The sequence below is a fragment of the Alosa pseudoharengus genome, unplaced genomic scaffold (genome assembly GCF_046254945.1).
Source record: "Alosa pseudoharengus isolate Yale_2024_CS ecotype anadromous, Long Island Sound unplaced genomic scaffold, YU_APseudo_1.1 YU_APseudo_1.1_scf_21, whole genome shotgun sequence".
Classification (NCBI taxonomy): Eukaryota; Metazoa; Chordata; class Actinopteri; order Clupeiformes; family Clupeidae; genus Alosa; species Alosa pseudoharengus.
In genome coordinates this window covers 35,893,054-35,920,413 of record NW_027468674.1, presented here as the reverse complement: position 1 = coordinate 35,920,413, position 27,360 = coordinate 35,893,054, and the positions used below count along the sequence as shown (strand labels likewise).

At 39.8% G+C, this 27,360-nt stretch overlaps 1 protein-coding gene and 1 long non-coding RNA gene across 3 annotated transcripts in view; one reads left to right on the top strand and one right to left on the bottom strand.

The window, feature by feature from the left end:
* Window positions 1-19,198, bottom strand: part of LOC143138215 (ornithine aminotransferase, mitochondrial-like) — a 118,698-nt gene extending 99,500 nt beyond the window's left edge. Inside the window, exons 1-2 of one of the 2 annotated variants that reach the window (XM_076298715.1) lie at window positions 19,119-19,198; window positions 18,879-19,001 (exon numbers count right to left, since the gene is read on the bottom strand). The gene's annotated coding sequence lies outside the window, so the exon portion shown is untranslated. The remainder of the gene's footprint in view (window positions 1-18,878; window positions 19,002-19,118) is intronic. The other variant, XM_076298714.1, reaches the window with a different exon arrangement.
* A 3,028-nt stretch (window positions 19,199-22,226) lies between these two features.
* LOC143138217 (uncharacterized) lies at window positions 22,227-25,988 on the top strand. The gene is made up of 5 exons (XR_012990167.1): window positions 22,227-22,536; window positions 23,258-23,406; window positions 23,584-23,732; window positions 24,270-24,388; window positions 24,965-25,988. It is a non-coding gene; the product is annotated as an uncharacterized LOC143138217 (long non-coding RNA).
* The last annotated feature ends 1,372 nt before the right edge of the window (window positions 25,989-27,360 follow it).

Here is a 27,360-nt window from a genome sequence, read left to right as displayed (position 1 = left end):
GGCGGCACCAAGCATGCATTTGAAAATCTAACTGCACGCAATTGGATACCACTAGACCAATGTTTACTCTGAATGATTCCGGACTTCGACACAATTGGATAACACTATGACCAATGTTTACTGACCTCCAACGTTGCAGCGCTGTCGTCATCAGTTTAGCTCGCCTCTGGCCCGCATATATCAGATACGCCGATTTGATTGGTTCCCGGGATGCAAGGGGTAAAAGTAACCTGCATCATTGCTCATTCCATTGTGCTCTCGCGAGAACTCTGGATTTCCAGGGTAGACATTTTCCACGACAGTATCCTGATTGGAGTGCGCTTCTCTGTTTACTTTTCGACACATTACTACTAACCACTGCTAAGAAACTAGTCCCTCAAAATGTTATGCAATCATTGAAATGCAAGGATAGAATAATGTTAGAAATATAAAACTATCAACACACAGACATTTACATCGACAGTCTGCCGTTATAATTTATTTGTCTGCCGTTATAATGTATTTGCCTGGGTGTACTGTGGAGTGGGTAAGACTATTTTTAGTGGCAGGCTAACATACAGATTACTTGCGCTAGCTTAGCACCTGCAAACTCTGCAACTAGAAGGACTGGATGAAACGTTGAAAACGGTCTCCACTGATAAATATCACACATGCTAACTTGGAAATTAGGTCCTTTGTCCAATATCCTGAACCACCCTTTAAAAATGTGTTGTTGCGTATAGCAATGCTATAGTAAATCAGCTTTTGCAAGCCAGTGCTACAAGATGACAGCTCACCTCCACATTGGCAGATAACGCAAAGATCTGCGAATATGCCAAGTTCCTCTTCAAGTGCTGTCTCATCATCCATTGCAGTGAAATGGAAAATAATGAATCAAGACAGTACTGAGCACAACTAAATACTGATATCCATCCCAGGGGAAAATATTGCTTCTTACAACAGTCTCATCTTTCAGAAACAAAATTTAGAAAATGAACTGCTGTCTTAATACTTTGTGTCCCTTAATGTGCTTTGTAAGAAATTATAAGGTGGCTTGTAACTCATACAATTAAATCCCATTTTTTAAGAGTTTGACAAATTCGTATTTAATTATATTATTGATATCTACCGTCAAAATCTTCCAAAATATTTAGATATTATTTTTTGCCCACCCGTAACTTCAACTGAACAGATAACAGATACTGCTATGTAACTGCTAAGCACATTTGCCTACAGTAATTGCAATCAGAATCTTGATTCATATATACAAAGGAGGGGAATTGAACTCATTGTGCTGTAGATAGGGACTCCCCATGTCAAAAACAACCAAGTCTATGTTGTGCAACATAAAAAAAATGAATTGAATTGAACATGGCATGTTGATTAGCATGTCACCGTCTATAACCTTGTATGTCAGGGGATGAAACTGGCCTTAACCTTAGGAGATATGAACCAAATACTGCATGTGAGTTATTTGTGTGACCCCTTGTAACCTTGACCTTTGACCTCAAGACCTAAATTGTCTTGCCAGCTCTTTGACAACTTATAGTGGGTAAGTAGACCAAGTTTGATGAATATCTTTCAATTGTTTAAGAGATATCAGCTAATATCAAGATGTACTAACATACGTTTTTGGCCCAAAACTCATTGTGCCATGCTCCATTCAAAGGCCTATATATTTTTTTCGGTACAAATCTGCGCTGTAGGCACCACAAATTCTTAATCTACAGAAAATTACGATTCAAATGATACCAAATATGCTTTTGCTGTATTTACTTCCACCTTTGACCCTTTTCTAGGATAATTCGCTCAGACTAGTATGCACCCTTAAAGAAACACCCACTGGATTGGTACTAAAAGCAAGGTTGGTGGCTAGAAGTTTTGAAGAATTACAAGTGTCAGAACTGCAAAAGGATTCACCAACTCGTGCTACAGAGTCGCTTCGACTACTTTTGGCTGTTATCTGTCAAAGACAATGGACCCTACATTCTATGGATATAAAAGCTGCATTCCTACAGGGAGTTGAACTGTCACGTGACATCTACATCAGACCTCCCTCCGAAGCAGACTGTACTGGAAAATTATGGAAGCTCAGAAAGTGTGTGTATGGGCTGGCAGATCAAGAGGGCACCTGATAGTTTTGATGGGAGAAGATGGCAAATTTTCACCACTTTCTTGGCAGTCTAAGAGAGTTAAGAGAGTGGTGAGAAGCACGCTTGCTGGAGAAACTTTAGCAATGCCTGAGAAAATAGATAATGCCATTTTTCTTGCTACACTGTTTTCTGAATTGGCCACAGGGGGTGCCAAGCGTGCTCCACCTTTAATCTGTGTAACTGACAATTATTCACTTGTTGATGCACTTAAGTCCACAAAGTCTGTCTCTGAGAAGAGACTTCGCCTGGAAGTGAGTAGTATCAAGGAGCTTGTCCAAACACAGAAAACTGAGCGTGTTCTGTGGAACAACACAAAAGAACAACTTGCAGACTGCTTAACCAAAAAGGGGGCCTCACCTCAACAGTTGCTGAAAGCACTGAGTGAGGGACACTGGAAACTTGACTAAAATATATAGATTATAGAGTTTTTGTTGTACTCTTATTCATAACAATGGTACTTGAATACTGTTAAAAGGTATATTGTCTTATTCATAACAATGGTACTTGAATACTGTTAAAAGGTATATTGTTTTTTCACTGGTATTATGTTAACTTTATTGGAAAGCCTCAGGGTTTACATTTTTTTTTATTTTAAGAAGAGAGTGAGTTTGTTAACTGTGAAATATAATTTGTTGTATTTACTATGAAATCACCTAGGAACTTTTATTGTGTAGAAAACACCTAGGGACTGTTATTGTATAGGAACCGGATGTTGATTGTGTGCAGTTCATGAGCGAGTGTGGATGACGGTGGTCATTAAAAGTTAGAGAACTTGACGTTGTGTCTTATCTTTGAATAACACCTTTAACACCATTCAGTCTGTCAGATTGAGAGACAAGCTTGTGCAGATGGCAGTTGATGCTCACCTGGTATCCTGGATCACAGACTACCTGATGGAGACCACAGTTCATCACGCTGAAGGACTGCTTCTGTGATCAGAAGCACCGGAGCGCCTCAGGGGACTGTGCTTTCACCGTTACTGTTCACCATTACACATCTGTCTTCAGCTACAATTCATGCCACATGCAGAAGTTTTCGGATGACACTGCAATTGTGGGGTGTATCAGGGATGGACAGGAGGATGAGTACAGGAACCTGGTGGATGACTGTGCGATGGTGCAGGCTCAACCAGCTCTGCAGCTGAACGCAACAAAGACCAAGGAGATAGTGGTGGATTTCAGGAGATCCTGAGGAGGCTGCGGTCATTCAATGTCCGCAGTAAGCTCCTCTGGATGTTTTACCAGTCAGTCAATGCCAGTAGGGCTGTAACGATACACCAACCTCACGATTAGGTAGTGCTGGGCGGTATACCGGTGTATATTTTCGTTATGATATGAATTTTTAATATACCGCCATACCGGTGTATTTGATTACACAACGTTTGGAACGCTGTGCCGCGCGACAGTGTTTCAGACGGGACTTTTTTCACACGCACGCATGATGCCACTGCGAGGCATAGTGAGGGTAAACACAAAACACCTGAAGTTTTTCCCCTGAAGTATGACCCTTAATTTAATTTCTCCTTAGATAAGAGGTTTATTTAAGGGTGTTGCACAGAACACCTTAAATTGTTTCTTTAGTTAAGGAAAAACGTTAAGGGATACTGCATTGAAAGGGATTTACCGTCACGAAAATTCTATTGAGAACAGCTGTAGCTAGCTGGCTAGTAGGTGATGTTGTTAGTTAGCAACCCACAGTGATTATTGAAATTATCCAGGTAGCAAGTAAAGCATGTTATAGACATGCACTGAGCAATACTAGCTGGCTAGTTAGAAATGATCCTGACTGTCATCAGTGCACGCACCAAAACTAACTTTTTTGTTAATGTTTTGCCTAGCGAACCGAATCGAAGCTCATGGCAGGCTAACAAGACATCCACATCCACATGAAGTTATCGTTAGCCTACCACTAACGTCATGTAAACCACACAATAACAATAAGGCATGTTTCTGATAGGCCTATTTGACAGAGTATGCATATTAGCAGAGAGGTTTCATTTTAAATTGTATACATTTCAAAAAAGTATAAAGTTGCACCACTTTTTGTATTGATTTTATAGGCTACAAGATGTTTGTAACATTTGCACAGTAAAAGTTCTGTATTTTGACTGCAATTGTCTTTGCATTCTGATTAGATTCTTCATTAGAATCATGAGTGGCTCTTTGTAAACAGCATCATTTTCTGGGGCCATGCAAAACTGCATTACCACTAGTGTGGAGTTATCCTACATCATGACAGTAAAATAGACCATCCTTTGTCAATGTACTGCAGCAATTCCTCTCTCAACCTGTAGAAAATGCTGTGAACATCTGATTATGCATGGAAAAAAAAATACTGTCATATACCGTGAAACCGTAAGAATTTAGAAAAATACCGTGATATACATTTTTGGTCATACCGCCCAGCACTACGATTAGGTTTGTATCACGATTTTTGACCCACGGTTCGATACGAAATATGAACCTCGATTTTTTCTGGTTGAAGCCTGGAAATATTATAAACAAGTAGCATAGTTGGCTAGCTTATTATAGTCTACTGATTGGACTGTTCAGTTTCCCCATGTGTGTTTAAGTTTTAAGGTAATACTTGTTCTCCTTGGGACAGGCCCTTTTGGGAAACATTGGTATTGAGATGATCAGTCAACTTGAATGCAAGAGTTTTAAACAAATATAGAGCACGCTAATGATGCTAAGCGGATTTGATAGTAATTTAGCTAGTCGTCTTCTATGCGTCCTTGCTTTCACGATTGTGAATGTTTTATTTGGATTGTGTTGGCCGAGTTGCGCTGTGTCCATTGAGCGGTAGAGGGAGAGAGAGTGAGAGGGAGGGAGAGTGAGAGAGAGAGAGAACAGGGCAAGGAGAGGGGGTTTACTTCTTATAAAGTTAATAAACATTCACGTCCAACTTTGACCTGTTGGTGGCCCTAGAGCTCTCGAGCTAGAGTTGCCTGCACAGTATCACCACTTGAACCAAAGTAACGGATGGTCGGCTGTTAAATTCAGGCAGGAAAACGGGTCAGGGGTGAAAAAGGTGAGAAGGGCGCACAAAGAGGGAAATGGTCGTTTCATAGCAAAGCTCGAGTGACATTGTTGCCAATAGTGCATAGCTTCAATGGAGTATGAAGTTGCCCAAAACCAGAGATTTATAAAGAAAACTACAAAATTACAAATTTTTACAAAAAAAATACCTTTATTTCTTCTTTTTGGCTTGGGCCTAAGTGTGAAGGGGCTCACTTGCGCTGTTTGGCACCTCCTCAGTAATCTACATGAGTTTTCTTTCTTTCTTTGTGCCTTAAGTTATCAGACATTTCTGAAGATTTCATAGGCCTAATGGACACTTCATAGTAGACTATTAGAATAAGTCTGAATAAGATAAGTCTGAATATTTGTTGGACCAAACCAGGTAATAAATAAACTTGGTAGGGTAGGGTAGACTTGGCTTTAATTTGTAAAATTGGTTTGAAATGTTTTAACCTGCAGCCTAGGCTACTTGCAGATTGTGCCATTGTGCTAGTGTGTTTAACCAGCCAATAAAGTTGTGTGAACAGTGTTCACATTACATGTTAAACCCTGTAGACACAGACTAGGCCTACTGATCAGGCCACTGAAAGTTTCTTAAAAGACAGCATTACCATGTCAAACACTGCCTTTGTCTCTGAACTCAACAAAAACGCACCAGCCCAGTTTAGGAGCATTTAATTCAACTATTTAGTTATTCACATTAGCCTTTGCTAAAGTATGCCTATTTGCTTCACCTTATGTCGATCTAGATGGCTCAAACTGCACGTCTTCATCAAATGAACTCGTTATGTCTATATTTTTTTGTCCAATATCGCTAACTTTAACAGCCTATGCTACGTTGCTACACCAATCTCAACGTCCTTTTCTGACAGAAGTTGTAAGTTTCAACTAGCCCACCTGTGACATCAATAAGGATCTCTCCTCATCGGGCTCACATTCCAGCTGACATTTAAGACGCATATCTGTAGTCACACAGACAGGTAGGCTATTCCAGCGTAAGCATTCTGTTCGCGTTGCATCCGCAGCACAAATTAGCTTCCACTGTTTAATTGCATAGGGGCTGCATTCACATAATTGTTGCTGGAAGTTTTTAATTGGGCTCTTGTCTTACAACTAGGGCTGGGACAACGCGTCAACGTAATCGATGACGTCGACGCAAAATATGAGCGTCGATTCATCAAGCATAACGTGTGCTGCTAAAATATTTTTAATTTTACACCTTCAGTGTTTTCCATTCGTTGACTAATCTGTGGCTGGGCACCACGAAATCAAAACCGGCCACCACACATTGATGTTCTATGTTGTAGGCCTACTATTTAAATTAAAGATAGCCTAAGATAAAATAATTTCATTGAGATGCACTTTTTACTGTCTTTCCTCGCCCCGCCCGCTCTCTCTCGTAACGAGCCCGCTGCTCCTCCTCTGCATGTGCATTTAACAAAATATTCACGATTGTTGAAGGATTGTTGTTGCCACTAAGAAGCACTGCATAGAACACAGTGGGCTAAATTGCTATTAAATCCGCTTAGCATCGTGACCATGCTGCGCAAATTTGCAGCATTAAAACTACTGAATTAAAGTTAAAGTAAACTCTGCTAAGGTCTTATCACAACACAGTACATTGAGGAGACTAAACTAAGTTAAGTTACAGTATGCAATCAAGCAGAATCTCAATGCTAACGTTAGAATACTGTTTGGGTGTCAAGTTTAGCATGCTTACTTGCAGCTGCTTATTCGTTACTCATGCAGGGCTCATTTTATTGACTCTGAATGTTTGCAAAATCCCGATGTAAATGGAAAAGTGTTTTCCAAGACCCAAAAGTGCTTGTGCAAAGGAGAAGTACGAACCGTTATTACCGTTACATAACTACGTTATGAATTGCATCCACACATCAGCAGCCTTTTAACTGTGTTAATGTTAATTGCAAGGATTCCCACGTCTTAAAATGACTCTCAAAATGGCACTGCAATTAGACATACACTACTGAACTTTATTGAATGCTACCTCTGACTAAGAATGCATTACTTTGCCCTTGTATAGTCTTTTATTTTGGAATCTTAAGAGCAATAAACATATATTGCAATGTTAAAGAATTCATGTTTTTTTCATTCAGATGTGTAAATAAACATGTATAAGTTGCTATTAGTGAATTAATGGGGAGATAATCGATAATCGAATCGAAATCGAATCGGACTGAAAAAATGAATTGTTAGATTAATCGATGCATCGAAAAAATAATCGCTAGATTAATCGTTTAAAAAAAAAAACGTTTATCCCAGCCCTACTTACAACGCATCAAGATGCATTCGCGTCTGCGCGTGATTTGTAACCCCATACCCCCTTACACACACAATATTTTCTCAGATTCTCGGATTCAAAACGGCGAATTTCGCCGAAAGGTCAGGAGTTTTCATGCCTGAAAATTATTACATTATCGGGAAGTTATTAAGCTTACATTATCAGGTTTTATTACATTTTTAAAGGACTCAAGTGCAAATGTTTTTTACATTATCGGGGATTTATTACATTATCAGGTTTTATTAAATTTTTAATGGACTCAAGTGCAAATGTTTATTACATTATCGGGGATTTATTACATTATCAGGTTCTAATTTCATTTCTACTATTAATGCTATTTAAAAGTTCATCCATGTTGATCACGCACTGTCTTTCATAACCCTGTCATGCCTTCGCGTGAAGTGAAGAATCGATTTCTGAGCAATCAATGTCAACCAGCACCTTCAGGGTGGACAGTGCCTTGTATGTCGGACGTAAGGAGCTTTTTGTAAGATGACTCTTAGGGGACAGTTCGGGAACCACGACTATAAAGGTAAACAACTTTGGTAAGGTTTACCTTTGAACGTTATCAGGAAACCAGCCCCAGGCTGGTAAGAAAAGCTGGCTCTGTTGTTGGCATTGAGCTGGAGTCACTCACAACAGCTGCAGAGAAACAGACCATGAGCAGGAAAAAAGTAGACGCAGGTGAACTTCAGGAACAGCTGCCGTTCGTTCAGGTTTCATGTCAACTAATAATAGTTGGCTAACGTTGAAGGCGCAGTCAGATTAGATTAGTTTATTAGAAGACGCAATTTTGTGCAAAAAAAACGTAGGCTACAGTATGTTAACCAAGGAACCAAATTAAACACGCCAGCGAGATAGCTCGCCCCTACCTTCAGTAGCCTATTCGCAGATAAATTCCACGCATTGTTTCGTTTTTGTTTGTGATACAGGCAATGCTTTCAAGCCCTGTGTTGCTAACATACCTAGGCGGTGAAACTAAGGTCAAGCTAGCCTATTGGTGGGTTTAATTGAATTTGAGTAATAGGATACGCAACCATTTACATCTGAGATAGTTTCTAATTCCTGTAGAGCTCACCAAAATTATAGATATGATACAAGACACTTATCTGCTATAATCCAAGATAGATTTTCTTCGAGTTTTTGACCATTTATTTTACCAAATGACATGGGAAACATAATTCATTTCATCCACATATTCAAATGCACCATGCACAACAACGCTAAGTTAGCTTAAAACCGTGAGAATCAAGCAAGCGTCACGGGCCGTCACGGCATTAAAGTTAACTTATGCAACTTATGGTCTTAACTTATGCACAGCACTGTATATTCTAAATAGTAATAGTTTGTAGTGGCCTACAGTGTACAGTTGTACAGTGGTTAATACTAATAATGTAAATGGAAAAGGTGAAAGAAAAACATGAATAATGTTCTGCAAAATCATGCTTTGTAAATGCTTGCTTGTGTTGATGATTATGTCATAATTTGTAACTCAATCTGTCCATTTCTTTCACAAAATCCACCAGAAGTCACCATTTAAGGAGTCATTTTTTCAAAATGTTCTCTTTTCTTGGGGGGGGGGGGGCTTCCTACGATCAACAGCACAGGAAAAAAATCTAGGGGATTCGTATGTTCATTGTCAGACTTCACTCACGGTCATGCTCAACAGACAAGTTGAGGAGGTCCTTTGTCCCCAGGCAGGGCCATCCAACTTTTCAATGTCACACAAAAGGGAGGGGAGAAACTTTTCAGCATGAGCCTGTCTCTCTCAGCCCCTACCATCATATCACTCTGTCTGCTGTCCACCTGACTGTTTTACAGGCTTTTGTCTAAAGCGACATACAAATAACAACAATGCAATAGTTCGATTAGTAAGACTACATTAAAGAGAATGGAAATATTAAACAACAATGTCAATTCAATCAATAGCCTAATGAAAATAAACAAATTATAAATAAGTGCGTGTTGAACAGATGCCTTTGGACCCCTCTTGAAAGACCCAAAACTATCACAGGATCGGAGACCACTGGGCAACTCATTCCACCAACATGGAACCACTGAGGAAGAGTCTTGAATTTGAACTAGCGCTTATGGCTGATCAACACAACAGATGCTCATCAGAAGACCGCAGTGGGCGGTATTTAGCCTAATAGAAAAAATATATTGAATATCTGAATAGAAAAAATATATTGGCCTATTTTTTGCAGGTGAACTATAAAAATTGTAAATGGTTATGGTTATGGTTATGGTTATGGATTTAGCAGACGCCTTTGTCCAAAGCGACATATATAACATTTAACATCAAAATTGTAATTGTAACTATTAACAGTTAACAAACTCTCCCTCTGAGAATGGCCGTGCTGTTTGCGCGATATCCTGTGCAACAGTAAAACTCAATTAGCTTTCAAAAAAGCTTTCAATTCTCCCACCTTCTGTAGCTTAAGCTTCGCATCCAGATCTTTGTATTTGTCTTCATGTTTAGTTTCGTAGTGCCGTTTTATGTTGTACTCTTTAGTGACAGCTACGGTGAATCCACATACCAAGCAAACGGGTTTGTCCTTGAATAATATGAACAAAATATAATCGTTTTCCCACCTATCTTGAAAGCTCCGATTATCAATCTTTCGCTTCGCCATTTTCGTTGATAGTTTGTCTGGTTGCATGGATACGTGTTTTGTTTATGAACAGAAAAGGCGGCATTAACGATGTAACGCATTTTGGGATTTGAAGTGTTATCGGTGTATGATACACTATATGTACAGTAGCAACTTGATGGGCTGCGTTGCCCTGGGCTGCGCTCATGCGCTGAATAGAATAGCGTGCTGGGCCAGCTCTAACGCGGATGCGCTGAAGAGATACTGTCAGGCCAGCTCAGATATGGATGCGCTGTATAAACTACGCGGCGGGCCACTTCTAATACAGATTGAATAATGACCTCGCGGGCCACAAATAAGCAGCCCGCAGGCCTGAGATTGACATCCCTGCTGTAAAGGATAAACCAACATGATTTTGCAATTGAGGCTACATGCTCAGAAAAGTTAAGTTGGTCCTCAATTATGACGCCCAAGTTATGTGCCGATCTAAAGTTGGTCATCCTAGGCCCTACTGTTCTTGAGATATTCACAGAACGGTGTCCTGCCTACCCTCCTTTCGGGGGCCCGGTCTGGCGGGTGGGCAATGAATCAAAATGAAAAACAATGGTTCCGCATCATCCTACTACACAACAATCGCGACAAACAAACAAACTCAAACAAAATTCTCACCCCTCCATATTAAAACCCAAAAAGTATAGGCTACACACGACAGCATAATAGGCCTAATAGCTCAATTGAACATTATTTTGATACTTAGCATTAGGGAGCCCTGTAAAAGTGTCTATGTCCATGCTTTATTTTATTTTCTTGTTTTGTTTTCATCTTGCACAGGTACAGGTGCCATTAATGGTCAAACCGTATGTTTTACCAAACGTCCACAGAGAAATGATGAGCTCACTGGGGGAAAGGAGGCTGCACTCTACATTACAGTAGGGGGGGTATTTTATTAACCACTTCCATAATGACAGCCTAACAACCACCTTAGCAACCAACATGATTATCCTAGCAACCAACCTAGCAACTACTTTTATAGCATAGTAACCACTATAATTACCCCTAGCAACACCTTAGCCACCACCTCAAGTACCCTAGCAACAACCTAGCAACCGCTTCCAAAATGTCAACCTAGAAACCAACTTAGCAACCAGCATGATAACCCTAGCAACCAACCTAGCAACCACTTTTTATAGCATAGTAACCACTATAATTACCCTAGCAACCCCTTAGCAACCACCTCAAGTACCCTAGCAACAACCTAGCAACCACTTCCAAAATGTCAACCTAGCAACCAACTTAACTCATTGAGTGTCAAAAACGTAATATTACGTTTTTCCTTCCAATGCGTTGAGTGCCAAAAACGTAATATTACGTTTTCAGCTTTTTTTTAAATTACGAAACTAGACACTTATATGTGATTTTGGGAACTCTGATGAATGGAAATTAAATATATGACGATCGTGAAACTCATGAAAACGCACAATCTGGACATTTTATCATAACTCGGTTGCCACTTTGGGTCGAATCAGTGACGCATGCACGTCAGGTCAAAACGAGGCCATTTTCGTGGGTCTATCACTAGGTGGCAGTCTCGCCAGGTCTCGCTGATCACTTCCTGGAAAGTTTACACAAGTAAGTAACAGGCAACACTTCATATTTCATGAAAGATGTTATATCTCCATTTCTAGAAAAAAACAGCGACTTTGATGAAAATTAGCCACTGTTTAGCTTGGGATTTCTCAGGAACAGAGGCGTGTAGAAATACACGGTTTGCACCCACCGAGAGCTTAAAGTCTCACCTTTTAATCGAGCTATTGTATGTGTTCTAGGGGTGTCACGATTCTCCAAATCCTCGATTCGATGTAATTTTCGATTTTAAAGTCACGATTCGATTCGATTTTCGATCTTATTTAAATTACTATTAATAGTACTACTAATAATAAATTACTATTAATGCATTCTTTATATGTTATTTACTCTTTTTGGCCTTTTCCTTTTCTTTTTCGGGAGGGGGGGCTTTTATTTTGAAACCGCTTTGAAGCCGTTCCAACCGCGAGGTTGTAATGTAAACAGAACTAACTTTAGGCTAAAACAGAGACTTGAACATAGTAAAATGAAACAACACAGAATGTTAATTTGATTGTTTCAGCACACTCCGAAGAGACCCAAGGTTAGTGTTCATGGAATATGTACTTATAAATGTGCATTTTAAGCCTTAAAGTAACTTTGGACTGTAATTAGACCATCTTTTCACTTGCTAAGTTGAGTAAGCTAAGTTAGTTTTAATTGACGTGAATGAACGAATACTTCCACACCGGTGATTTCAAAGTAGCAAGAGGGGCTTTGATTTCGGTAGGTTGATGTGTAGGCCTATATTTTAACTTGCTGCAGCCTAAAATTAGAGGAGTGTTGACGCTGCAGTTCAGCACGTGCATGTGTGTTTGTGCGTCTTTGCATACATGCTGGACGTGACATTGGGGGTGTGGCTGCATCGTCGATTCTACTTTTAAGTTCGAAGTTCGAGATTGAGATGTAATTTCGATCGATTTCGAAATAAAATCGAAATCGTGACACCCTTAATGTGTTCATAGCTATAACACAGAATATGCTGTGGCTGTACAAAAAATCATCAACAATGGTCTAGATTGCTGGCACTCTAGGACAAAGCTCCCAAAAACAGTTTGGCATTCAATGAGTTAACAACCAACATGATTACTCTAAGAACCAACCTAGCAACCACTTTTTATAGCATAGTAACTACTATGTTTACCCTAGCAACATCTTAGCAATCATTTTAAATAGGGATGTCCGATATTGGCTTTTTTGCCGATATCCGATATGCCGATATTGTCCAACTCTCAAATTTCGATTCCGATATCAGCCGATACCGATGTCGATATGTGGGTTATTTTTCCTCAAAACTAATTTAGGTAACATCACATATCTCCTGTTGTGGAATTAACACAACATGCTTAATGTTATTGTGATGCCCCACTGGATGCATTCTTGAATGCAACAAGGATTTCCAAATGTTAACATTGTCTGTTCAAAATAAGAAAAATACTTCAACTTAATTTAGGGAAAAAGTGCCATGTTTTTTTTTTTTTTTAATTGTCTCAAACAACAGTTTGGATTACACTCTCCCTGAGATAATCTTGACAATGCCCACAACAAATAGGGCAAATTTTACTTATTCACAAATGATAAAACATTGTACCTGAACAACTATGTGCAACATAGCAGAATGTAAAGCCAACTAAAATAACAGGCATAGTGTATGACAGGCTACCCTTTTTCTGTGTTAAATGAGCCTGCATTTGTAGGATGCTTCATGAACTGTTTCTTTAACTAAAACTCAATCACCTTAATTGAATGAATGCACAAATATGAGTCAATTACAATGTGGCAACTATACTGCACAATTTTGAAAACATTTGTTTGAGCTACAAAAAATACTTCAGGCTTGAGGTGAAGTACAAAAAATGAAACATTTAAGGTGTACAAATCTAAGCAGCCTGTGTCCCTAGCCCATTACTTGGGCTAATGCAATCATTTAAATTATAAACTGGGCTCAATCAGCACTGCTCTACATGAGCAACAACAAAGAGATGCAACATTAAGGTAGTGTGCAATAAGAACAAGGAAGGCACAAAGTTTCAATCCAGACCTTCCAGAGTAGTAAACAAAGTCCTCCTTTAGTATTAGTCCAATAAACGGGGCTAAAAGACTGACTGGCCTTCATAACGGGCCATACCCACAATCAGGCTTAGAATTTCACCATTTTAGGGGCAAGGCCACTTGGCCTTCAGTTGGGCATATTTGGTGGGGGGCACAAAGGCCACATGTCAGGGCACCAAGGCCAAAGTTAACTATACAGTAGTAGGCTATAAACATGATCAAAGTTGTATTCACTGCAGTAGACCTGCATCACTGTATGAAACATTACAAAAACATAAAACATGACATATTACATATAACTGTAAATCATCTGATCATCTAATATTTTCAGATATCTAGGCTATATTTAACATTTATTTTATATTTGGCCTGTTATGAAATCATGTATTAAACTATTTAAGCACAGCTCAGCTTTAAGAAACTCAAACAGCCTAGATGCATGCTTAGCATTTTGTGATCATGAAGGCTACTTTCACAAACTCTTATAGTCAGCTGTCCTCTGATTTACCGATATCTAGGCGACATTTGTAATATTTGTTTTGTATTTGGCCCGTTATGAAATAATGTGGAACAATTTAAACACAGTGTAAAACTTAAATCCCAAATTTGGAGACATCCATGTATGTTGAAATGTACTGCAAATTCAAAACGGGATTAGTCTGGAACGGCTAACTGTACAGGGGACTGCTTTACACCTTTCTGTTCGGTAAGGTCTGCTGTTTATTCTGATATATGGTTTGTCATATGTTAAACGAAGGGTTCTGAAGTATTCCACCAAGATGAATGGGTAGGGAGATGGACGCAAAACCTTCGGTAGAATTTATGATTAAATTGAATGATATTATTTACTTTTCTCGCGAACCGTTCACCACAGCAATTAGCGGCTAACATCGTTTAAAAGCTGAGAAAAAGCTCTTTCATGTGATACTTGTGATGTCTGTGTGATGAGTAGGATGGGTTAATTTGGACGCACTTTCTTTCTTGCGCTGTCACTTTCTCCACTGCGTAATTTGGCCATAGGCCATAGGCTAAATCGCTATTAGTAGGACGCAAAGCAGAATATTTAGAGAAGGGGGCACCAAGGCCACCGTGGCCTGTAAACCTCTGATTTTCAAAGGGGCGTCACGGCCAACGCAAGGGGCTACTACGGCCACGAGCAAGTTTGTTTTCTGCAGCCATCCACGCTTGTTTGTATGCTTCAAGACGCAGATTGATGAGGTCATCATCTGTGCGCCGGCGGTAAACGCTTCAGGAGCGCATAGGCACTATTTGGGTGTAACGCAAGCATTATTTTATCGGTTTTAAGGCAAAAAAAATCCGATAACGATATTAACAGATATTACATTTTTATGCTAATATCGGGCCGATAATATCGGTTGGCCGATATTATCGGACATCTCTAATTTTAAATACCCTTCAACAACCTGGCAACTGCTTCCAAAATGTCAACTTAGCAACCAACTTAGCAACCAGCATGATTACCCTACCAACCAACATAGGAACAACTTTGCATGCACTATATTTCCTTTAACATGATTACCCCATCAACCAACCTAGCAACCACTTATTATAGCATACTAACCACTATAATTACCCTAGCAACCATCTCAAGTACCCTAGTAACAACCTAGCAACAACTTCTAAAATGTCAACCTAGCAACCACCTTAGCAACCAACATCATTACCCTAGCAACCAGCCTGGCAACCACTTTTGATAGCATAGTAACCACTATAATTACCCTAGCAACCACCTCAAGTACCCTAGCAACCACCTAGCAACCAATATGATTATTTCTAGCAACCACTTATTATAGCGTAGTTACCACTATAATTACCCTAGCAACACCTTAGCAACCACCTCAAGCACCCTAGCAAAAACCTAGCAACCGCTTCCAAAATGTCAACTTAGCAACCAGCATGTTTCAAACACACGTGGGTAGATGACAAATAGCAGAATTCAGACTGTCCATGTGTCACACACTTATAAAAAATGGCAATTGTTAAGAATTGATATGGAAATGTTGTAGGTCGGGTAGGTTCAAGTTCTGTCATATTAAATTTATTGGATTTTTATTTAACTTTTGACTTAAAATAATCATCCAAACATAAAAAATGTCATATGGTGTGACTGTCCACCATGTGTGCAAACTTCCTAAAAAGCGCGTATATCCATAAAAAGTATAATTACTTTTAAGTTTTACCATGCATATAAAATAATTGGATGTTTTTTACAACCACAGAAAGTTTTGATGTTTATGCATGCTGTCCAACTAAGTTATAATCAAATATATTTTGTCCATAAAATGGTTGTCATATGGCGTGACACTATATTGTATATTTTGACCGGGCATTCATTTGGACATTATTATTGTGAAGAGGACCCTGCTTAACCAGGAAGTAACAATAGAATGTCAGGAGTAATTGGCATGGTCAAGAGGGGAGTTCTGCTTTTTAGATTTTTATATAAAAAGCTTTGAATTGGACATCATCAATCGTGGCCAAATTTTAGTGTCTTATGGTGGGACATCATTTGCCTAAAAAGTAGCTATTTTTCACAAATATTCTTCATGAATTCTTAAAAAGCACTGCTGCCATGTGGCCAGTTGCATGCTAAATAATAGTTAGCTGTATTTAACTGTCTAGAAAATTAGCTTAACTGTCAAAATGTCATATAGTGTGACGCTGCATCATATGGTGTGACAGCTTTTTTCACACAAAAAAAAGTCACACTATATGACATTTCTGTCACACCCTATGACCAAATTGCATTTTTACATAAAAGTTCTTGTAAAAACATGTTTTAAATTCAGATATTACATGTTTTTTTGTTAAATCTGTGATAATTGGGAAAAAATGTATCTGTACAATTCATATTTCTCATACTTTTTTCTTTTATGTTACCATGCGATGTAAGTTTAAAAAATAAATACTAAACTTTAATCTATTTTGCTGTTACACGCATACAGCATTCATACAGTGACTTCAAAATTCATTGTTAATGATTTTATAGTCATTAAAAACCCTGTTTTGCTCTGACACATGGTGGAGTGGTGCAGTTCATCATATGGCGTGACACCATGTCATTTGGTGTGACATTAAATAATGTCACAAAAAAAGACTTTATACTTGAAAAGTCATTAAAACATCAATAGCACACAAAGGAAATGGTATCTGCAAGAACCTCAAGAATTTTGAGTGAGTTCTTACAAGAAATATCAGAATTAAGCTAAACTATCTGGTTACACTTAGGAGCATTCTCCACCTTGACAAAATAACTTGTTAAATGTTAGGTTTTTCTTCTAAATATTCACAAGGAAATGTTGCATATCAAAGCAAACATGATTCAAATGTACAGTGACATAAATTAAAGTAGAAAAAAGTATCTAATTTTCATTTTATTTCAAATTATTTTCACATCACACCATATGACAATTTTAGGCACTAACATGACAAATTCACATATGAATATATATTTCACTTAAAAAATATATATATGTATATTAGTCAAGTTTAGAGATACAGCAACACATATAAACACTTTTTAGGGATGATATTTGAAGTTTTTTAAAATTCCTTTTTTCAGGCTTATGTCATCTACCCACACATAACAAAATAATTAAATGAACTACAAGGCTTATCAGGACTGCAATTTCACACCAAGCAATTTCTACCCATTTCTACATATTAATGAAAATTCTGACAACATAGGCAAACATTAACATGGCACATAACTCGTTCTCTCAGCTGTTCAAACTGACACTGGATTGCAATAGGCCAAACAGAGTCCCACCCTTACACGCCCCCCTTGGGACATCTAAAAGCTATATTAAGACAAGTTCACAGTTTAAGACAAGTTCAGAGTGGCTATATACTCTTTCTATCTAGTTGTATAAAGGAATACAGTCTAAGTCAGGCCACTACAGTGGAACACAACAGTAGAAAATAATGTCTAACTACATTTGATAATCCACATGAGAATCCAGTACAAAGAATGGTATGAACACCTGCAGTTCTTTTTGGAAGGCTAAGCTTATATTGAATTGAATGTGTGTTTTTATTTACTCAATAATCATGTCAAATTGAACCAAATAAATCCAATAGTAATGATCAAATATTAATTAAACATGCAAAAAACGAACTAATGTAAAACAATAAGAGGTGTGTATGATGAGTTGTCTGTGTTCCAATCACTTGGAATATTTGTGCTTAACTGTATTGTGATGTGTGTGTGGATATGCTAATCCTGATGGCTTGTGGTTAGAAGTTGTCCCTGAGTTGTGCACATAGGTAGGATTTTTTAAAATGCTACCATCAACATACAGTTAAATGTTTGATAGAAAAATTCCAGGTGCTAGCTACATGACAGGACTACGGAACGCATATTTAAAAAACGGTCTTTTTTACATTAGCGATTTCGATTAGCAGACGTTAACTATTAAATATTGTACAACGAGGTAACACAAAATTACAGTAAATGTACTTCTAAGAGTGGATTGTGAGTTTTCTTTTTCATTGAGCTTTCGTGATAGTATAACTCGACAGGTAGCCCAGTTTGACAGAACAGCAGCGTCGAGGCTCTTTTACCGTCTATGGTGTTCCCTATCTGTCTCTACTGGGACTAGCTAGCTTCTAGCTAACTAACGTGACTTCAGAATGGCTGGTTACAGGCATTTACCGTTGCACCAGAGACGGTTGATAAAGCTACGCCTGAGTCCGGAACTAGTGCCATTTCGTTTCACTGGTAAATCATTTTATGCTTGGTAACTAACGTTACTGTGCGTGTTATCCTAACACAACGTCAGCTAACGTTATATAGGTCCACATGTCCCTTTTAGCTAACATGCTAACATGAGCGATGTCAAGTTAAAGTAACATTGTGATTAAAGTCACCGCTAGATTTCTGACTAAAGCAACACAAAGTTGCACTTGTACCATGCAGCTGTAACGGTAATCATTTTGAAATAAACGCAAACGCTAAAGGCTAACGTTAACGTTAACCATCAAATGACGTTAACTTTAGGCTACTTCATTGACACCAAAACACTACCATGTTAGCATCGCATGGCCAATCTGTTTAAATTCTGCTTATGTTAAAATTACCTGTTAAACGTGTCAATCATTATACGTTGATACAAGTTACCATTGACGTTAATGTTACCTTAATAAGTTTTTCGTGCACCCCTGGCCGGCGTGAATCTTCCACTGAGCAGGTCAGGTCGATTGTTGTTGCGCATAGTGCGTTTATCGGGCAGTCCTACTGCGTCATGACGCCCTCCTGAACCTACGGGGGAAATGGTTAAACCTAACCGCTAACATATACACATTTCTGTACCTTAACCACAATGATTTGCTTACGTTTGTGATAATAGCCTAATCTCAAGACTTGAGCAACTGTTACCTCTTTGCACTGTGAAGTTATCAAAGTAGATCTGTTTACGTGGACTACCTGATGCAACAAGCCATTCTCTTTCAGAAGGTCTGGCTATGTTCAACCACACAGTCTTCGATCCATGATTTCAGCAGGCAAATCACTGCTTGTCAGTATGGCCATGTGTTTTAGGGTCAATGACGTGACGCTCATTTTTTTGTGTACATATGGGTTACATACATTTAAAATTGTTAAAATTTGAAAATAATTTGACAAATTATTTTCAAATATCATTTTCATCAAACCCTAATCTTAAAGTTTTGGATTTATTTAATTTTGAAAGAGTATTAACTGAATTTGGGTTAAATTGTCAACACGGTGTAACCACTAAAACATGAACCAAATAATTACACTTGTTAATCTGGCATGATCTTGCACAAGAACTTTTCTATATTTAATACAAGTAACGAAACCCCATTGTTCTGAATGTTTGAATTAATATGGGGAATCGTGTCTGTCACATCAACCACTTAAAATGTCAAGTGGTGTAACCACCATTTAAGGAGCAATTTTGTATGTATTATGTCAGAGAATCATGTGACAGGAAATTATGTCATAGAGAAGGACCCTTCAAGACCCCAACTGCTATGAGTCAAGGTTAGCAACTCTCTTAAAGTAACATAATAGTGTTTTTAGGCCAAAGCCAGGCAAGCTTAGGTTACATGTCAAATGGTATGACCTTTTAAAAATGTTGATAAATCATAATAATCATAAAATATTCAATTTAATGTAAAAACTGTGTTTGAAAATTCGCATAAAGGTGAAGTGATGTACATAGTTGTCCATAATAATGCCTGCAAATTTTGCTTTTAAATAGAAATGTCAAATGGTGTAACCGGTTACACCATTTGACTCTTTTCTGTTTGAGACCAGTTTGATCAGATTCAGGGCCAAGAGTATGTAATTTTCAACCCGTTCTCATCTCAGGGCGTCATATAAGGCCGTTTTGTCACGTCCTTCGGCGTTTTCTGTCCACGCATATAGCACCCTTTTGGGTGTAGGTGCACGCTCATGGCTTTCAACCAACTTCAGCATAAAACCACCAGCGATGTTATTAGACGCTCTGGGCTCATGGCTTTCTCCAATGCAACCCACGGGCGTTTCACAGGACGCATTCGGATTTGGCCAAATTGCAATACAAGGGCGACATATCCGACGCTTTCAGCAACAGTGCGGACAATTTGGTTTTGTTTTAAATTATCCAGTAGCCTAACCTTATTTTAAACCTGGACGTGTGCTTGGTAGGTCTAACAAAAAAAAACACAATAACAGGTGAAATGCCCGTGCCATCTATTGCCCGCATAGAGGAGTATATTGGCCGTTTTCAATACCTTTACCGTGCGAGAGAGAGATGGCTTTCTCCAATGCAACCCACGTTTCACAGGACGCTTTCGGATTTGGCCTTCAATCCAAGGGCGACATATTTTACGCTTTCAGTAAATGCGCGGACGATTTGCTTTTGTTTCAAATGATCCAGTAACCTTAATTTAAACATGAATGTGTGCTTGTTATGCTTGGCCAAAAAACACAATAATATGTGACATGCCCATGCCATCTATTGCCTGCATAGAGGATTTGATTGGTCATTTTCAAAACCCTTATCGTGCGAGAGAGACGCTCATGGCTTTCTTCAATGCAACCCACGGGCGTTTCACAGGACGCATTTGGATTTGGCCAAATTGCAATACAAGGGCGACATATCCGACGCTTTCAGCAACAGTGCGGACAATTTGGTTTTGTTTTAAATTATCCAGTAGCCTAACCTTATTTTAAACCTGGACGTGTGCTTGGTAGGTCTAACAAAAAAAAACACAATAACAGGTGAAATGCCCGTGCCATCTATTGCCCGCATAGAGGAGTATATTGGCCGTTTTCAATACCTTTACCGTGCGAGAGAGAGATGGCTTTCTCCAATGCAACCCACGTTTCACAGGACGCTTTCGGATTTGGCCTTCAATCCAAGGGCGACATATTTTACGCTTTCAGTAAATGCGCGGACGATTTGCTTTTGTTTCAAATGATCCAGTAACCTTAATTTAAACATGAATGTGTGCTTGTTATGCTTGGCCAAAAAACACAATAATATGTGACATGCCCATGCCATCTATTGCCTGCATAGAGGATTTGATTGGTCATTTTCAAAACCCTTATCGTGCGAGAGAGACGCTCATGGCTTTCTTCAATGCAACCCATGGGCGTTTCACAGGACGCATTTGGATTTGGCCAAATTGCAATACAAGGGCGACATATCCAACGCTTTCAGCAACAGTGCGGACAATTTGGTTTTGTTTTAAATTATCCAGTAGCCTAACCTTAATTTAAACATGGACGTGTGCTTGGTAGGTCTAACAAAAAAACACAATAACAGGTGACATGCCCATGCCATCTATTGCCATAGAGGAGTATATTGGCCGTTTCCAACACCTTTACTGTGCGAGAGAGAGATGGCTTTCTCCAATGCAACCCACGTTTCACAGGAGGCTTTCGGATTTGGCCTTCAATCCAAGGGCGACATATCTGACGCTTTCAGTAAAAGCGCGGACAATTTGGTCTTGTTTCAAATGATCCAGTAACCTTAATTTAAACATGAAAGTGTGCTTGTTAGGCTTAGCCAAAAAACACAATAATATGTGACATGCCCATGCCATCTATTGCCTGCATAGAGGATTTGATTGGCCGTTTTCAACACATTATCGTGCGAGAGAGACGCTCATGGCTTTCTTCAATAAAACCCACATATGCGTTTCACAGGACGCATTCGGATTTGGCCTTTCTAAGAGCGACATATCGGACGCTTTCAGTAAGAGTGCGGGCAATTTGCTTTTATTTTAAATGATCCATAATCTTAATTCAAATATAAATGTGCGCTTGGTAGGCCTAACCAAAAAAAAGTCAATAATATGTGACATGCCCATCTAATGCCAGCTTAGAGGAGTTGCCGTTTTCAACACCTGTATCGTGCGAGAGGGACAATGCAACCCACACAGGCGTTTCACATGACGCATTGGGTACGCATTCGCGGCAAAGCCCACCGCACCGCACATAGCCCATTGGTTTCCTATGGAGAGCGCAAGGTGTAGTTAACGCGTCCGCTATGCATCTCGGGAAGGCGGCGCGGCGGTGCGTCGAGAGGTTAACGCTAGGCGGTTAGCCAATGAAAGTACATCTTCGGTACACAAGTTCTCTCTTTTGCTCTAGTCTTCCGGTCCGCCTGCCAGAAATATTTGTTCCGCCTGCTCCGCGTGTTAGTTTAGTGAAAATATATTAAGCTATGGTGGCGAAGCCATTACGTTTAGAACAAGTTCGCCACTGCACCCTATCAAAAAGACCTTGTTTGCGACTTGAACCAAGACAGAAGGTGCTTTGGAGGAACATGTCAGTGATATGTGTGAGTGTTTCAATAAAATATGTTAAAATTCCTTGCATTTGGTTAACAGTATTACGTACAGCTGCAGGCCAGTTTCATATTATTTTAGGGTCTTCGTGTAGCCAGTACAATTACATTTCTCTGTCCATAATATTGCATTTCTATAGTAAAGTGCAGTAGTAAGTGCAACGTCCCAGGTAGCTACTGTATTTTCCTGCATATGAACTGTAAATAATGGAGTTACATTTTGTATTTGAATGTTTACCTAATTTTTTAGACAAACTGAAAAATGACAGCTGTCATCTCACATAGTTTACATTAGTCATAACTTCTCACAAACAGATATGTTTATGGATGGATTTGATCTATCTATCTATCTATCTATCTATCTATCTATCTATCTATCTATGCGTGTGTGTTTTATCCCTCTCTCAGTCCTGCTGTAAAGCACTGGAGTACCTGAGCTACATTTCTCAAGTGAACCCTCATACAGAGACCCTACTGAGTACTACGCAGAGGCACCTGGCGGTACAGCTACAAGGTCAACCTCAGCATAGATGAGTCCAGAATCCACGCCCCTCAGGTTAGTTAGAGTCCACCAGACCATGTTTTTGTAGGCCTCATGTAGGCCTACCAACATTGGTCATAACTTCTCACAAACATATATGTTTATGGATGGGTTTGATCTATCTATCTATCTGTGTGTGTGTGTGTGTGTGTGTGTGTGTTATCCCTCTCTCAGTCCTTCTGTAAAGCACTGGAGTACCTGAGCTACATTTCTCAAAGTGAACCCTCATACAGAGACCCTACTGAGTACTACGCAGAGGCGCCTGGCGGTACAGCTACAAGGTCAACCTCAGCATAGATGAGGCTAGAATCTACGCCCCTCAGGTGAGTTAGAGTCCACCAGACCATGTTTTTGTAGGCCTCATGTAGGCCTACCAACATTGGTCATAACTTCTCACAAACATATATTTTTATGGATGGATTTGATCTATCTATCTATCTGTGTGTGTGTGTGTCTATCTGTGTGTGTGTGTGTGTGTGTGTGTGTTATCCCTCTCTCAGTCCTGCTGTAAAGCACTGGAGTACCTGAGCTACATTTCTCAAAGTGAACCCTCATACAGAGACCCTACTGAGTACTACGCAGAGGCGCCTGGCGGTACAGCTACTAGGTCAACCTCAGCATAGATGAGTCCAGAATCCACGCCCCTCAGGTGAGTTAGAGTCCACCAGACCATGTTTTTGTAGGCCTCATTTAGGCCTACCAACATTGTCTTAATTTAAACCCTAGGAAGCCTGTTGTGATGTGTGTGTGTGTGTGTGTGTGTGTGTCTGTGTCTGTGTGTCTGTGTGTGTGTGTTTATATATGTGTGTGTGTGTGTGTCTATCTATCTGTGTGTGTGTGTGTGTGTGTGTGTGTGTGTGTGTGTGTGTGTGTGTGTGTGTGTCTATGTATGTGTGGGTGTGTGTGGGTGTTTGTGTGTGTGTGTGTGTGTGTGACTATCTGTGTGTGTGTTTGTGTGTGTGTGTGTGTGTGTGACTGTGTGTGTGTGTGTGTGTCTATCTATCTGTGTGTGTGTCTGTGTGTGTGTGTCTATCTACCTATCTCTGTGTGTGTGTCTGTCTGTATGTATCTATCTATCTATCTGTGTGTGTGTGTGTGTGTGTTTCTGTGTGTGTGTCTGTCTATCTATCTGTGTGTGTATGTGTGTGTGTTTGTGTGTGTGTGTGTGTGTGTGTGTGTAACCCAGTCTTGCTGTAAAGTGCTGGAGTACTTGAGCTACATCTCTGGAAGTGATCACTTGTGCAGAGACGCTACTGAGTACTATGCAGAGGCCTGGAAGAAGTTACATGGTCAACCCAAACATAGGTGATTACAGAATTCACCCCAGCATAGAATAGTTAGACTCCACTCCACCATAGATGAGTATAGGGTCAACCACACCATAGGTGAGTTAGAATCCACCCCAGAATAGGTGAGTTAGTGTCCAGCACACCACAGGTGAGTTACAGTCCAGCCCAGCATTAACATTACATAGTGTACATGAGCATGTCTTGTTGCTTGAGTATGTAGTGTAGTTTAGGTTCTTTGATAGAGCAATCATTTTGTTGGCAGAATGCGTTCTGTGAAGTAGGGCCTTTACGGATCCCACGTACAACATGAGGCATGCATTATTATGCTATGAGCTAGGTTGTTGATTGGCTGGTTACAGTACATACTGTACTACAAAGGAGAATGGTGGAGAAAGGTGGGACAGGGGTCATACTTCATGTTTTTTAGCCAAAGACCAAACAATACACACTTCCCGCAGTACACCCTGATTATCTCCACATAATATTATATAATCAGTAACCATGGTATTCAGCTTCATTCAAACATGTCAATAGATTGTAGTCTCTCTTGGTACTTTTAAATGTTTTATCTGTTTTATATCTTAATTTCCAGGTTGTCAGCTGTTGGCTCAACAACAAAGCAGAAAGACATAGTGGACCACTGGCTAGCCACACCACATGATAGTCACAGAGTCTTCTACATTGCAAGACTGGTTTACCCATTGCTTCTGTGACAAGATGGGTCTTGTGTTCCTGTGATCGGACAGCTCAACAATGCATCATTCTAACTGACACCAGATGGATTGATCTTTTCTGCTGATCAGATGGGTTTTCAGATTGTCCGTCTGGCCAGAGGGGGACCACTACACTGGCAATGGCTTGGGTTTGCCTTAGGGTCCGCCAACCATAGAGGTTTCTGCCCAAATCAACCAGCGGTCAACAGGTGCTGCTGGCCAGTGGATCTACATTTTTGTCATGATAACCTGTTTTTTGTAAATAACACTATAGATTATGGATTATTCCAAGGAAGACACACACTGATCAATACATACTTATCTTAAGGGACACAAAGAGAGGAAGGACTCCATCCACTAATATTGGACATATAGTATGGTGTCATTGTCTTGTGTATCCATCCAATGCAAAGCTAGATTAATATGCAATACTTGCAATAATTTGTTATGCCATGTGAAATGATTTGGTTAAAGTTGAAAACCACACTCGTATGCATTAGCTCTTGCAAACATATTTAATGGAGCATGTCTACAACAGATGTGTATGGGCCCTAGGCCATGCTGGGGCCGATACGCTGATGATGGCCTAGAGCCTAAACGTGTCCGTTTGTAGACATGGCTTTAAAAAAAAAAAATTCATGTCTTTCTTTGAACTCACACCGAAAGATGTCTTTTATTTTTTGGAGTTGAGCATGCCTGTTCCTGTGTATCTTTTTGTTTTTTTGGTACCTTTGCTCACGCTACCATGTGTTAGTTTTGTGTAGTGCTGAATGTATTAGTGAAGCTGAACACCTTTGCTGTGTTTTATCTGTATGGAAGAATCCCCTTGTTAAAGAAATCACACCTTTTAATTGACCTTGATACATAAATGTATGTTGTGCTGAAATAAAGCAATTTCACTGCTGGGCTCACCTGTGGCAAATAATTTCACTGACACCGCCTGCTGTGGCAAGTGTGATGCACCAGACATCCTTAGAAACTACCATTCAGACACCCATATTGGCCAAACAGGCCTTGATGAGTCACACAAGGGTTTTTTATGAGATGTTTGTGTGTGGCAAGTTATTTTGATACAGGGGATGATAACAAACTCATATCGGGGGTAGATATCATATGACATATTTCATGTGTTGCAAGCCACCTCTGTGGTTGTGGCTATAGATCACTGCCCCCTCCCATCATGGACAATCCCTAGTCAGGAAATGCTGAGCCTGCATTATGTCCCTCCCACCTGTTTGTATCCAGGAGCCAGGTGAAGCTCTGCAGTATTCTACAGCACCTTTGTAACCTTAGCCAGGGGAGGGTAGCTATGCTGTAGAGGACATCTTGCCTTGTTCTTGTCCCGAGAAATACTTTCCCCATCTGCCCTCAATGACCGGTTGTCTTAACACTGCACAGATTGGTCTTGGCCCTCTTGAGATCATATATGACCAGCTACTTGGATCCATTACAGTTCACATACTGCCCAGAGGTGGGTGTTGAGGATGCCATAATCTACCTGCTCCACAGAACACACTCTCACCTGGGCAGGACTAGTAGCACTGTGAGGATCATGTTCATTGATTTATCAAGTGGTTTTAACACCATACAGCCTATGCTGCTACATGAGAAGATTCAGGTAGACACCTCCACAACCTCATGTAGTTTTGAGTACATAACTGATAAACCCCAGGTTGTGCAACTGAAAGGGTGTGTCTGGTCAAGTGGTCAGTGGCGTAGGAGCACTACAGGGGAGTATGCTGTCTCCTTTCTACTTCACACTGTACACCTCAGACTTCTAGTACAACTCTGAGTCATGTCACCTACAGAGGTTCTCAGATGATTCTGCAATTGTGGGGTGTGTCAGTGATGGTGAGGAGTACAGGCAACTGGTGGACCGCTTTGTGACATGGTGCAGGAGCAACCACCTTGTCTTGTATGTGGCTATGCACTTACCATACTCTTCCCTCCACTTCTACCACGTCTCCTCCTACTATACTTTGACTAGTCCTTAAAATGTAGGCACTCTTATCCTCTAGTACTAGTACTGACAGATGCAGTGGTAATTCCTAGTTAAGGTCTCCTCTGCACTGCTTAAATGTTATTCTATTGCTGTAGCTCTGTAGCTTAAATGTTGTTTTGGATAAAAGTGTCTGCCAGATTAATAAATGGGAAATGATGCATGGTGGACGTTAGGAAGGCCAGGCTTGAGTTGGATGCCATCTCAATCTTAGGTGAAGAGGAAGAGGTTGTAGAGAACTACAAATAAAACTTAGCACAAAAAGTAAGGACATTT